Source organism: Condylura cristata, unplaced genomic scaffold, assembly GCF_000260355.1.
Source record: "Condylura cristata isolate star-nosed mole 26May11 unplaced genomic scaffold, ConCri1.0 scaffold00013, whole genome shotgun sequence".
NCBI classification, from domain to species: Eukaryota; Metazoa; Chordata; class Mammalia; order Eulipotyphla; family Talpidae; genus Condylura; species Condylura cristata.
In genome coordinates this window covers 50,395,971-50,410,279 of record NW_004567114.1, presented here as the reverse complement: position 1 = coordinate 50,410,279, position 14,309 = coordinate 50,395,971, and positions in this window count along the sequence as shown.

Sequence of the window (14,309 nt, the reverse complement as noted above, 5' to 3'; positions counted from 1 at the left end):
AGGAGAGGTCTGCCACGCCATGTGGTCTCCTCCGGGGGCAGGCGGGAATCGAACTCATGCGGAAGTGGCTTAAGCTTCTTTGTGCAGTGCTTTAACCCGCTGCGCCACCAGGGAGGGCCTCTCATTGTAGTTTTAACTTGCATTTTCCTGATTATAAGTGAAGTTGAGCACTTTTACATACATTTGTTAGCTAATTAGACTTCCACTTCTGTGTAATACCTTTTATATCAGATCTTTTGTGTATTTTTCTGTTGTGTTGTTAAAATGCTGAATTTATATATACTTGACATGAATCATTGTCAATTGTATGTGTTGCAGATATTTTCCCCACTCTGACTTGCCTTTCTTAGTAGTGTCTTTTGGTAAAGCAAAGATCTTAATTTTAAACTAATCAAATTTATCATTTTTTTCCTTTTCCATTATACCCTAGCTAATGAAGACATTATATTATATTAACTTCTAGGAGTTTAGAATTGTTTTGTCTTTTTAATTTAGTTCTAACATATACCCAGAAAAAGCAGAAATAACATTCTGGTCATTCTGGTAGGACAGGCTTTAAACTTGTTTTCTTTTCTTTGCCTTGTTGCAATCTAATTGTCCCAACACCACTAGAATTGGCTTTCCCCTCCTCATACCCACCCCCATTGTAAATTAAATGTCTGTGCTTCTATTGGGCTGTTACTGTTCTTTCATTTCTATTCCACTGTGTCGTTTGTCTTTCTTTACACTAATACCTCACTGTTTTGTTATTTCTGCTTTTTCAAGATGTTGTGGCAATCATTGATTCTTTTTACTTCCATATAAATTTTAGTGTCAGCTTGTAAAACTCAAAAACAATAATGAACTATTGCAGAGGTTCAGCTTTGCTTCAGATGGAGGCATCCCTACCCTCACAACAAGAAAAAACTGTGATTTAAAAAAATCATAACTGATTTTATGAACCTAAACTGCAGTGCAATCAAGTAAGCTAAAAGAAAGGAAAGGGAGATCCCCTCCAAGGAGAGACAAAATATAAGTATTTCCTTGCCTTTAGAAGAGCTCAGAAAAAGGGACTTGAAGACCCTCACAAATCAGTGAGAAAAGGTCTATGAGAAATTTTAATAAATTTCTAAAAGCTGAGTACAGGACAACAGTGCAAGAGTATGGACAAATATTGCTCAAGAATACAGATACAGAAATCTTCAGCAAAATATAAATTAAATTTAATATTATATGAAAAGATAATATATTGTGATCAAAGGTCATTATCCTGAGAATACAACATTGGTTCAATATTTGAAAAGCAATCAAGATAAATAGCAAACTAAAGAATGAACAAAGGAGATTAAAGAAGAAAAATTATGCTTATCTCAATAGATACAGAAAAAGTATATGATGAAAGTTAACATATGTGATAAAAGCAAATAGAAATAAAAGGCAATTTTTCCAACTTGATAAAAGGCATCTACTAGAAAAATTGTAGGTAACATCAGAGCTAACGTTGAAAGAATGCTTTCCTCCTAAGAATGGGAAAGGCAAAGTTGTTGAACCATTTTTATTCATTATCATACTGGAGGTCTTATCTGTCCAATAGAAAACTAAAATAAAAGTATATACCAGTAGATTGGAGAGGAATAAACAAACTCTCCATTTACAGAAAACATGACTATCTGTTGAGAAGGTTCTTCAAAATATACAAAAAGGCATTTAGAACTCAGGGAATGTAGCAGAATTGCTGTATGCAAGGTCAGTGTAGAAAAATTATTTTACCCTATAAGCAATGAATGATTGGAATTGAAATGAAAAAAAGTACAGTTTATGATAACAAAAAGATGAAATATTGAGCCCTCCCTGGTGGTGCATTGGGTTAAGCTAAGCACAGCACTGCAAGCTAGCCGCAGTGCTGCAGTGCGAGTTCGAACCCCAGCCATGGAGGTGACCCACATGGCACAGCAAACCTCTGCTGTCTCGCCCTCTCATCAGTGTACTTTGTCTATCTGCCTGTTCTGCTCCCCACTCTGTCTTCGGTGAATCCTCTCACCATCCCTGCATGTCTGGCCTGTACCCCAGTTCTGTATGCATACATAAATAAAGATGGAATATTTAAATACAAATTTAGTAAGATGTACAAGATCTGTTCTGTTGACAAACATAAAATATTAATGAGAAAAGTCAAAGTATAGTTATACAAATGGTGAGAGATAACCACATTCTTAGCTTGAAGACTCAGTATTGTTAAAATATCTTTTCTGCACAAATTAATCTAAATCTTGTGCAGTCCAAGTCAAAAGGCTCCTCTCTATCACTGACTTCTATAATATGTGACATAAGCTGTCTCACACAGGCAGATCCTTGCTGGGATTACATTCACCTGAAGTGTTCGCTGCCTCTAGTTAGTTTTTAATACCCAGTTTCTGTCAATAGGAGCGCTAAGGGAAACTTTGTTTCACAGAAATAGCTGGGAACAGACCCTTAATCAAAGTTTCCTCTTGACCATAGCTCCCTCTGGGGCCAAAATGCCCAGAGAGGATTGAGAAGTCTGCTGATGTTGGGTTAGGAACAAACCAGCTCATACCCGGGGATATGCTGAGGAACAAGTCGTGGAGCAGGTGTGCAAAGCAACACTCTGCCTCTCAGTGAGCATCCCTCTTGCTATTTGTTAGCATTAATGAACAAGCATGACTGATTATGTGACAGTGGCAGGAAGAATAGAGTCCAGGGATCACAAAGGATAATCAACTTTCTGGGGAACTGGAGGGGACATGTCAGCCACATATACAGGGAGGACTTCCTTTGCAGGTACTTGATGTAAATTTTGAGCTATTCCCAGACCACCTCACATCATGGTCAGATAATCAGTCAATGGCTACCTGCCTGCCTCATGATATGGGCCATTGTCTTAAGGTAGCCATGCAAGAGTGCCTTATCCAAATCCTTCACACACACAGGTGCATAGGAGAGGCCATACACATACAGGTGCAGATGACCCAAGTGGTAGAAATGCCACATGCAAGAAGCCAATCTTGTGCAAACAGTGACAGTAACCACAGGCCTTGAGAAAAACATGTGCTTTGTCCATCTGTGACTGCTACTGGATCTGCAGTCTGCCCACCAGTGCCAGTGCCTATCACATCCCTTCTTGTATTCTGTCCTCCCTCCCCATACTCTCTGGTAACCACTCTTAAGTTCAGAGTTTATTTTTGCCGTGCCTTGCTAGTTTGTTTTCTTTGGTTATTTATATTCCACAAATGAGTGAAACAATCTGGAAACTTTAACCTTATGATTTATTTCACTTAGTTTAAACACCTTAAGATCCAATCATTATATCCCAAAAGCACTATTTCACCATTTTTAATAGCTGAGTGGTATTTTATTGACTGTATATTCCACAATTTCTTTAACTAGTCATTTTGTCAGTGGGCATATAGGTTGGTTTCATGACTTGGCTATTGTAGGATAATGTAAATGCAGGAACATATAAGTCTTTCATAATAATGTTTTCATATTTGGGTAAATACCTGGAAGTTGTATTGCTGCATCGCAGGTGTTTCCACTTTTTTTTGAAGAATCTCTATGCCCTTTCCCATAAAGCTGCCCCAATTTACATTCCAATCAGTGGTGGGTGGGTGTTCCTTTTTCTCCATATCTAGATAAACATTTGTTGCTTCCAGGCTTTTTGATATAGGTCATTCTCATGGGGATTAGGTGCAATCTTATTGTAGTTTTGATTTGTCTTTCCCTTGTAGTAAGCGATGTTGAACACTTTTTGCATGTGCCCATAGGCCATCCATTGTGTCATGTATGTTGTTTGTTTTAGAAAATAAACTTGTCAGATGTGTGATGTGCAAATATCTTCTCTCAGTCCATAGTTTGCAATTTTGTTTTTGAGGTGGTTTCTTTTGCTCTGCACAATCTTAATTTGGTGTAGTCCTATTTATTTTTGACTTTGTTTCTCATTCCTTTGAAATTAAGTCCTGAAATATATCACTATAGTTGGTGTCCTTAGAGTAAATCACCCATGTTTCCTTTTGTGGTTTCAGGTCTTCTATCCACATCTTTAACCCATTTTGAATTCAGTTTTGTGTAAAGTTGTTAATAACCAAGTTTTTTGGGGTTAATTTATTTGCCTGTGGTTGTTCAAGTTTTCCAACACTTTTGATAATTTTTATGCTATGTTAGTTTGAACCTTTCAAATCACATCACTTGCCTTAAACAAATTAAATATATCAACCAATAATAATTTTTATTTTAATTGAGAAATGAGATAGGAACAATATATTATCTTTAGCTATATTTGTTTCGAGCATGACAAAATGTTTTTGAAAGAATTTGGGTGTTACAGCTGTTGAAATGTTGTTTAAACATTATTTGTCACACTATGCTTAATGGATTTAATTATGGTTTACACACTTGTTTCTTTATCATCTCTTCAGATAGAGAACTGTATAGACCCATTATAAACTACCATGAGAATATGTTATTAAGGCTGTCTCTGCTGATGAACGAATTTTCAAATTATGTTGTAAAAGTTCCTTGCAAATAAATTCCATTAAGCACTAGCTTTTTCTTGTAGTTCACTATTCATAGTTGCCTCCATCATGTCCAAAAGTAAATCAGCATACCCAAGCTAAAAGGCTTACTGTGCCGAGACCCAAAGGTTGGCAATAGCGATTAGTCTAAAATTCATTTAACATAGAATAAAACAAGTCAAAAATGCTTTTCAACTCTTTTTTCAATTTATGTCTAGAGAATTTATACTTTGAGAATATCAGACTGTCACAGATAAAGTAAAATTTAAAACAAAAATTAGTCAAACTCTGACTTTTAAGTACACTAGTAGCTTTTGGGAGGCGAATTGGGAAAAGATCTGTAATGAGGTTTGAAGAATACAAAGAAATAGAATGAGCAAAGAAATGAAGGGGTTTAAGTGGGTTGAATTTGGTGAATTTAGGGAAACTATGGGAAAACTAGCCTGTTTAAAGGTGGACTTATATATGTGAAAGTAATGGGAAATAGAATGATAACCTGGAAAAATTGGTAAGACAACAAATGAGTGAATGAATGTGCCTTGAAATAAATGAAGTGCAGTTTGGTCTTGACATAATAAGCAGTGATAAGATTTTTTAAAATTATTTTTTCATTATAATACATGCTGGTTTCCAAGCAGGCAAATTTAAAAGATACAAAAAAGAATTCCATGAAAAAATAATGTGGGCCCTCCCTGGTGACTCAATGGGTTAGGATGCAGCACTGCAAAACTAGCCTCAGCTGACCTGGCCCCAGAGGTGATCCACGTGGCGCAGCAGACCTCTCCTGTTTCCTTTGCCTCCTGCTCCTCTCAGCAGTGTACATCCTCGATCTGCCTACTCTGACCCCCGCTTTGTCTCTGATAAATCCTATCGCCGCCCCTGCACCTCTGGCTGTACCCCGGTTCTGTATGCACAAATAAAATCTTAAAAAAAAAATTCTATGCTTTAGTAAATACTAATAAATTGATTTAAAAATCTATTTGAAAGCAAATTTCAAAAGTTGCTGTGAAATATCTTTTTTTTTTTTTTAAAGATTTATTTATTCGTACAGAACTGGGGTACAGGCCAGAGGCTCAGGGGCGGTGAGAGGCTTCACCAGAGACAGAGTGGGGAACAGAACAGGCAGATCGACGAAATACACTGCTGAGGGGAGCAGAGGGCGGGTCAAGAGAGGTCTGCCGCGCCATGTGGTCACCTCCAGGGCAGGCGGGGATCGAACTCATGCGGAAGTGGCCAAAACTTCTTTGTGCTGTGCTTTAACCCGCTGAGCCACCAGGGAGGGCCAACTGTGAAATATCTTAAAGAGAAAAATAAGAAAGGAATGGTGGAAGCCAACTTGGCCTATCAGATATCAAGATTTACTATAAATTTATAATAATATAATTTGGTGTTGATACAGGGTTAGAAAAATGACAAATAAGAGCCTAGATACAGTCTGCACATATTTGAACACTTGATTTCTGTCCAATCCATACTATACACCTCTGAGAAACCAATGAAGAGACAATCAGTTAACCACATGGAAAAGGTGGATTCTTAACCTCATTCCATGTAAAAATCAATTAAACATTAAAAAATTTTGAAGAAAATATGAAACCACAACAGGAAAAATCTCAAGATACAGAAGGCAGTGATCACGAAAGAAAAGATTGACATAATTGGCTTCATAAAAATTAAGAATGTCTCTTTAGTAAAACATAATGTAGAAATTGAGGAAGTAAATCACAAACTGAGAGGACAAATTACAGCACATCTAACTAACTATTCAGAATATCCCCTAAGCTCCTATAAATAAATAAAGTGTGAAAAAGGATAACTTAATTGAAAACTAGGCCATGGAAACAAAACCAGCATTTCACAGGAGAGAAAACACGAATGGTCAATAAACATAAGAAAAGAAACTCAATCCCAGTAGCAATCAGGAAAATGCAAATCAAAACCAATGAGATGCTATTTATACTCAGTGGGTTGTAAAAACCAAGTCTTATAACCGAAGTGTTGGAAGGAATGTACCTTAAACATTGCTGGTAAAATGGGAACCACTTTGGAGAACACTTTTTAACACGGTAGTCACATATATTTCTACTCCTTTCTGGTCTCCCACCAGACACTGATAAGAATGTACACAGTAACTATGTTTGAATGGTTGACAAAATCATGCAAAAAAACTGGTGTCTGGAATAGAAGAATGGACAAATGCATTGTAGTATAGTAACTAGAGGATGTTTTATAGCAGTGACAATTAATGATCAATAGCTACTTTAAGAAAAATGAATAAACCTAAGAAACAGTCTCTGAAAATGATAAGTTACAAGAGACTATTTACAGTTTATAAAGCTCAAAAATAAGCAAAAAAAAAAAGGCAAAACAACAAATACATGATATAACCATATATGAATATGTCATAAAATTTTCTTTAGAGCCTATGGAAATGACAAACATTAAAAATCAGGTAAAAGCTACTTCTGGGGTAAGAAATGGAGAAAGGAATACAAAGGTAGTTACAACATTGATAAACTAGTTTTATTTTGATTAGGGAGGCTGAGTGGGGTATTGTTTCTTGTATGTATTATTCTGTGTATGTTAACCTTAAAATGTCATTTGGAAAAAATAAGTGTATCTTCCTCTTAATCAACTATCCATTTTCCTTTGAGAGAGGTTTATAAAATAAATTGTGTCACATGCATTCAGTGGAATCTAATGCAATTATTAAACATGAATGAAGTAACTGTGCTCTAAATTTGTTAAAAGAAAAAGTGTGTGTGAAATGCTACAGTTTGCACTAAACATACACACACATTGGTATATGTGTGAGTTATCTGTAAAGTTATTGAGAAACTGGCTCTTATAAATTCTTGACTCTTGAGTTGATTTATGGAAACTATAACCTGAAAAACTGATCCAGCAAGGAAGTGTAGAAAATGAGGTAGTGGTGGTGTGGAGGTAGAAGTATGAATAAGAGTATTTGGTAACAAAATCAGGAAAAACAGAGAGACCAGCAGGAAAACCATTAGAGGGAGACTCCAGGACTGAAGAAGTAAAATAGAAGTGGGATTATAAATAGATGGACTTAAGGAAGTGAAATGTATCTTAGACTCTGTAAGTAGTCAAGTAGTTCATTCTGCCTAATTACTGTTGTCAGAATCCAATAGTGTGAAAAACCATGTAAAACCATTTTTAATTTAAATGCAGTTTATTGTATTACCCTCTTTATTATCTGTTAAATTAAAGATGCAGTTATGAAATGTTACAAATACAGATGGTCTTCAAGGGCTTTTGTGGAATCTCCTTTAGCACTGAAGCCACAAAGGTAGAAATATCTATGAAACCTGAAACTCTAGTTTATTCTGCTTAAACTATTTTTTGACTTTTCATTATGAGAAGGGCTTGATAAGTATTTGGTGGGATTATAAAAATGTTTTGTCTACAGTTGTGCTCTATGGGATAATGTCAAAAAATACCCTCCTAAATGGATATTTCCAGGAAAGTATGATTAAGTATTATTAAAGGGTTTATTCTCTTGCCATTTATAATTAAATTTAATGAAAATGCTCTTTTTTTTTTTCTACCCACTTACATCATGGTATGAATTTTTGTATTTGTACTGTTTTGTATTCTATCTATAGTTATGAATTATTGACTTTTCTTAAATTGGTCCATCAATTATTGACATGCCTGTATTTTTTTTAGTAGAATACTGCCAATCTAAAATAAAAAAGTTCTGACCACTTTTCTTCTTTCCCAGCTCTCATGCCTCCTTTCTTCTGCACTTCTGAACCATCATTACTCTTCTAGCAGTTTATTCTTTTGCTAAAATGAGGCCAGGAGCTAACTGTGTGCAGATCTATCGATTGCAGTGTTGTGTGTGTGACTCTCTGCTGTCCTATTTTCCTGAACCTCAGATGGAGTCATCCCTCTCACAAGTACAAATCAATTACTTCTTGTTGAAGTACCTGAGTCTTTGAACATCTGTTGTTCTTTACGTCATTTATGAGACACAAAAGAGATCCACTTGCAGTTTTTTCTCTCAAACCACAGGGATTTTCTAAAACTCATGTTACTTCCTGTGGCCAGAGATTGTTTCATTTTCCTGCAAGAAGGGGAAAAGGAGATCTGAATACTTCCTGTGATTGCGTATTGCATAAAGTTTATTTTAGAAACTAAAATCTGTGCTTTTTTCTCCCCCCATTATGCCTGTTTTCTGAGCTGAGGAATTTATAGAGAACTTGGGTGATATTTGCTCCTTTGGACCTAGGAAATGTTTCCTTTATTGATTAGAAAGTTTTAAAATAAAAATTCTGTGACCCACTAGTTCAGATTCCAGTCTTGATGTGTTTTGGAAAAAGGAAGAAACATTGCTTTGAATCTATTTCCTTATTGTTTTGTTTTCAAACTATTTTTATAAACAGTATACATAAAATCAGTAAACAAAAGCATCAAAATCTTTTATTAGTTCATGTATTTTTATGAGGAGAGAATGTTTTTAGCCTATTGAATTAGCAAATAATTATCTGTTGAATCAGGGATATTTATTTTTCCTTAGAGAGGAACTTTCATATAAACAGCTTTTAAAAACTTTTAAAATCTATGGCTTCTAGTTAATTACATTTTATAATAATTATTTAAAAATGAAGATTCGTAACAACTATTTCTGCTAGTAAAGAATAGGACTCATGAGCTCTTCAGTCAACTTGATTTTTTATAAAGTGAATTATTGAAAGGATAGGGAAACATGTCATGAATGTTGAGGTTGGGACCATATAATACATTTTTTTTTGTTTTATGAGTGATGATTTTATAGCCATAATCTTTTGAACAGTTTAATGTCCTGGCTTTTAAAAGCAAATTGTGTGTTACTTGCTTGCACATTTTCTTTCTTTCTTTCTTTCTTTTAATTATTTATTTATTCATACAGTACTGGGGTACAGGCCAGAGATGCAGAGGGTGAGAGGATTCACCAGAGACAGAGTGTGGAGCAGAACAGGCAGCTCGACAAAGCACACTGCTGAGGGGAGCAGCAGGCGGGTCAGGAGAGGTCTGCCGCACCATGTGGTCACCTCCGGGTTAGGCAGGAATTGAACTTATGCGGAAGTGGCTTTAGCTTAGTGCTGTGCTTTAACCCACTGAGCCACCAGGGAGGGCCTGCTTGCACATTTTCTAAGAATATATTTTCCAAATGTAGAATAGTTGTTGAAACTTCAGTTTTAGTTTCACGGTACAACTCTGTTCATAAGAATTATTATTTTCCTTAACAACTCATAGCAACCCTAGTGTTACTATTTCAAACAAACAAACAAAAAAAGTTGTCAACCCCTGTGTAAATAAGAACATTACTTTATCTCCAAAATTGGTTCGAGGAAGGGGGGGAGAGGGTTGATGAGATGAAAGTCCAAGTTGTGTAGTTTATTTTTATCTGTGCTGGAGAGCACATTACCAAAATGAATTTCTTTTCCTGAATTCATATATTGGTTAAGTTATCCAGTTTTTCCAGTGAAAGGTTGGAAAGTTCAAGAATTAGAGAATTCAATAAATTCCCTAGGTAAAATTGTCAAATGCGAATATACCCAATGAGACTCAGAAATCATGACAAGCTCTTATTGGGTGCAATAGTTCACAGTATTAAGTAGCTATCAACTAATGTGGGTGAGATTCAATTCATTTTTTCCATCTGTTATCTGTCATATTTCTTTGCTTTACTCTCAGGAGTACTGGACATAAATTTAAAGGGAAATTTTAATTTAAACAACTATACTGGATGCATTTCATCAAATTTAAGTGGAATTCTTATTGAATTAAATATTAATCAAGAAGATAATTTTGATATTTCTTTTATTCATTTATTGTGACACTCTGAAATATTTGTTTGTTTTTTTAAAAAAACATTTATACATACAGAACTGGGGTACAGGACAGAGATGCAGGGAGGTGAGAGGATTCACCAGAGTTAGAGTGGGGAGCAGAACAGGCAGATGTACTGAAATGCACTGCTGAGGGGAGCAGTGGTTGGGTCAGGAGAGGTCTTCCATACCATGTGTGTCACCCCCCCATACTGGGGATCAAACTCGTGCTGCAGTAGCTGTGGTACCTTCATAGTACTGTGCTTTAACCCATTGCGCCATCAGGGAGGGCCCTGAAAGATTTTTTTATACTTTTTTTTTTTAAAGATTTATTTATTTGTACATACAGAACTGGGGTACAGGCCAGAGGTGCAGGGGTGGTGAGAGGCTTCACCAGAGACAGAGTGGGGAGCAGAGCAGGCAGATCATGAAGTACACTGCTGAGGGGAGCAGCGGGCAGGTCAGGAGAGGTCTGCCGCACCATGTGGCCACCTCCGGGGCAGGCGGGGATCGAACTCATGCTGAAGCAGCTTTAGATTCTCATTGCAGTGCTTTAACCCGCTGAGCCACCAGGGAGGGCCGATTTTTTTATACTTTTAAAGAAATATTTGCTTTTCTCCAGCTCTGTTGCTCTAGGGAGAAGCACTCAGGTTGGCATCTGGGAGGAATAAGCAGTGTGACTCTAGATTTTCCCACAATGGAGGGTTGTGAAGAGGGTGGAGAGGAAGTATGGAGGGCTTGAAGTGATTAAATTTTTCTGGGCCATCTGGTCATCAAAAGGCTGTGTTTTCAATTTCATCATGAATGAGGACAAGTTTAATAAGGAAGGAGAACATTCAATTTAAGGAAGAAAGGAAACACTTTATTTCATCCACTAAGAGCTTCTGCTTGCTTGATTATGAAAAGAAGGGTTACTGGGGATGACTCTAGCTATGGAAGTGACCATATAATGATGTTATTGTCTCTGTTGCTAGGGAGAACTTGGAGACAATGGTTTGGGATGATGAGGAAACACGCAAGGTGGTCACTTAGAGTTACTTCAGTCCTTTAGAGTTTCTCTTCCTTTACCCTCAAAATTTTATGTTGGGAGAAAATTACCTAGAAGTGTGAAATTTTTCAAATTCAGAAAAGATATCAGAGCTGATTGTTTCTTAAAGTTTACTGCCAGAGGTGCTAATCTTGTTATCAGTTGGAAAGCCATAATAAAGTAGGATTAAAGCCTGTTCAATAAGACTGGAAACAACAGGATGTGGAGATAAGGAAGCACTCAACCACTTTTATTTATTGAGCTGCCTCACACATTTTTATTTTTCTTAGATTTTTGTTAATTTACTGATTATGTACATAACTATAACTTTAGGAGCATAAACTTCAACCTCCATGAATGCATGGACTTCACTCACCTTCCACCAAAGGTCTAGTGCCAATACCTTAACATTTACTCGCCTCTGTTTCATCCCCTGCTTGAATACCCTTTGGTAACTACTATATTTTTCAGAGTCTAGGAGTTATTTTTTGCTGTGCTTTGCCAGTTTGTTTTCTTAGGTTATTTATATTCCAGAAATGCCTTTCACTTTCTTAGCCTCATCATCTTAAGCCCCATCCATTTTATCCAGAAGATACTATCTCATCTTTTTAAAATTAGGTGAGTATAAATTCACTGAGTAAATTCTAGTTTTAGCCAGTCATCTATCGATGGACATTTATGTTGTTCATGTCTTAGCTAATGTGAATAATATGGCTATGAATACAGGTGTGCATAAATTTTTTGATATTAATTTTTTCACCTTTGAATAAATAGAAGTGGTATTGCTAGAGTACATTATATTTCTATTTTTAATTTTCTTGAGGACTCTATATTCCATTTTCCACACAGCTACTCCAATTGACATTCCCACTGACAATGGATGAGTGTTTCTTTTTCTCCAAATTCTGACAAACATTTGTTGTTTCCAGACTTATTGAAAGAAGTTCTGACAGGGGTGAGGTGCTATCTCATAGTTTTGACATTGCCTTTTCTTTTTAATAAGTGGTATTGGGCATTTTTTCATGTTCTTGTGGGCCATCTGTATGTCTTATTTGAAGAAATGTCTTTTTAGGTCTTTGCCCATTTTTTAGTTGGTTGTTTTATTGTTCAGTTGCATGAGTTTTTAAAGTAAATTTGGAAATTAGTCTTTTGTCAGATGTGTCACATGCAAGCATCTTCCCCCAACTTTGTAGCTTGTCTCTTGGTTTTTATGGTGATTTCTTTTGCTGTACAAAAGGTTTTTAGCTTGATGTAGTCCTATTTGTTAATTTTGCTTTTTTTTTTCCCCTTGCTAGTGGGGAAAAAAGTTTGCTTTTCCTCTTTGTCTCTTAGGTTTTCAGATCTTATATCTAATTCTTTAATCTCTTTTGAATTAATTTTCATATATGGATGTAAGTAATGATCTAGTTTCTTTTTATGCATGTGGTTGTCCAGGTTTTCCAGACCATTTGTTGAAGAAACTTTCCTGTGTCCATTATGTAGTCATGATTCCTTTGTCAAAAATTGTTCCTATTTGGGGCCTCCCTGGTGGCGCAAGGGTTTAGGACGCAGCACTGCAAGCTGGCTGCAACCGCTTCAGTGTGAGTTCTATACCCAGCCCCGGAGGTGATCCACATGGCGTGGCAGACCTCTCCTGACCTGCCCACTACTCCCCTCAGCGCTGTACTTCGTCGATCTGCCTGTTCTGCTCCCCACTCTGTCTCTGGTGAGTTCTCTCACCGCCCCTACACCTCCTTCTTGTACCCAAGTTCTGAATGAATAAATAAATAAATCTTTTTTTTTAAAAAAAGTTCCTATTTATGTGGGATTTTTTTTCTTCCAGATTCTTTATTCTGTTGATCTCTGTTTTTTTTTTTATCCAATGTCAAACTATTTTGGTTACTATTGCTCTGTATTGTGTTCCTTCAGGATTGATTTGGCCTTTCAGGGTCTTATGTGATTCTTTACAGTGTTTATAGAGCAAATAGAGTCCAATAAAGTATTTGCAGTGGTCCTCGGAATTTACACAGAACAGCTATGTATCTTCTCAGTTTTGACTTCCTGTTGGTATGATTCCTTGCTCCATTTTCTCATTCTCTACCTTCCATTTTTCATCTTGTGTCTTTAACCAGTAGCTCAATTTTAGTTCAGCAGACTGACTATGACCTTAATACTCCTCAAGGACCCCTATTATGGTGACTTTTCTATTCAGGGGTGAAGGAGGTGGTAGTAGCTGGAGAGTTCTATATTCAGTTCCTATACTTATGGCTTAGCTAGATGACATAGTCTATTTAGAACAACAGTATACCCAGGGATTTTGGTGACTCCACATCTAACCTGAAACCCTGTAGTTTTTACTAATCTCTCAGCAGCCAGCCAAAGCTTGTAGCAGTTACACATCTCCAAATTTAAGGTGATTTTTCTGATGCCTTCATCTAGCAGTGTACCAAGAAGCTGTGGTAAAATGAATTTTTATCAGTTTCAGTCTCTGTGAGTGGGACATGCATTTGAATCTCCTCTAGACACATGTTCTACCCATGTAAATCACAAATAATTAACACACTGTTTAGGACAAAGCCATTACCACCTGTGTCTTCACTTCAGTTGTTCTCCCATAGTAGTTAGTCACTTCCATCTTTCAGATTGCTTCACCTGGAAAATGTCCATTTTCAACACTTCTGTCTGACCTAATAACTCAGGGTAGGGAATCAAATAGGATTTAGTAAAGGGGGCATAGAGTCTACATGTGGGTGGGCCTGGGAATATGCCGTAAGAAGAGTAACAAAGTGTTTTAGATAGAAAGTGATAAATGATTTTGAACATGTTAAATTTCAGGTGTCTGTGAAATACCTGCAACCATGTGACCTCTTGAGGAAATTTTGTTTGTCTTGGGTCAGCCTTCCCTCCAGGCTGTACGAGTTCACTTTTCTGATTAAAGGTTGCTAAAACAAAAGGAAT